Source organism: Haplochromis burtoni, unplaced genomic scaffold (genome assembly GCF_018398535.1).
Source record: "Haplochromis burtoni strain Fernald_Lab_line unplaced genomic scaffold, NCSU_Asbu1 Contig_3466, whole genome shotgun sequence".
Lineage (NCBI taxonomy): Eukaryota > Metazoa > Chordata > Actinopteri > Cichliformes > Cichlidae > Haplochromis > Haplochromis burtoni.
This window is the reverse complement of record NW_024585827.1, coordinates 4,892-6,072: the sequence shown is the minus strand read 5'-3', so window position 1 is coordinate 6,072 and position 1,181 is coordinate 4,892.

Here is a 1,181-nt window from a genome sequence, read left to right as displayed (position 1 = left end):
GAACTGCTCTCACACTCAGGTTTTTTGCTTCACCCACTGCTCAAGCCGCGTTCCGCTTGGCCTTTCAGGGGCCTCCGGAGTCCCACAGGCTAACCAAGCCCGACACAACTCATTCTTCAACCTGGTGGCTCCCTTCACCTCTGGTGTCCACCATTTGGTTCGGGGGTTACCACAACAACATGCAACAACGACCTTGCTGCAGCACTTCACTGTAGTGGCTTCAGCAATGAAAAGTTTGCTGTTCAATTTGCACAGTTTGCACAAAACTCATTCTACTCTGTAGCAGATGATCTGTCTTATTTTCTTGAAACATTTCTTTCCTTCTGTCTGTCAGATATCAGCTCTCAAGTTACCATCGCCACAAAGACCTTCCTGCGGTACGAACAGCTGAAGGTCTTGTTGGACAGTATCCGAAAATTCTATAGCACCATAAAAGTTATTGTTGCAGATGACAACTTTGAACCAGAGCACATTACCGGAGAAAACATCCAACATTACATCATGCCTCCAGCACAGGTATGCATAGACATTTAGAACTTAAGATTGTGTGTTTTGTGGGGGGTTTTTTTTTCACACACAGTTTTATCAGACATCTTGGACAGAGCAGTATAATTATTGAAGAATTTATTAAAAAATATAGGATTTTATGCTTTTTTCTTTTCTAGAATTAGACTTTAAATCACTCATCCCCTAAATATAAGAAGAGTGGAGAAGAAATGCTCAGTGCATCACATGAAATCCTCCAGTAGTCTGAGGGTAGTCAAGTGTGCCTTCATCCAGCCCTACGAGTAAGCTTTTAGAAGAAAAGCTTTGCAGCTTTTAAGATTAGACTCCAGTGTTTTGGATTAGTGATTTTAGGAACTTTCAGAACAATCTGATAATATTGAATTACAATAGTCCAGTCTAGAAGTAATGCATGTCACAAGTGACTACTTACAGCTCAGAGGGTAAAGGACTATTAAAACAGACTGTAAAAGATGTTTTCATCCTCAGGGCTGGTTTGCAGGCAGAAATCTGGCTGTTTCCCAGGTAACCACCAAGTACTTCCTGTGGGTGGATGATGACTTTTTGTTTACAGAGAAGACAAAGATAGAGAAGCTTGTGGAGGTGATGGAGGCGGTCCCTGAACTGGATGTGGTGAGAATGAAATTGCTCATGTTATCTGATTATGTTTTCTTCTT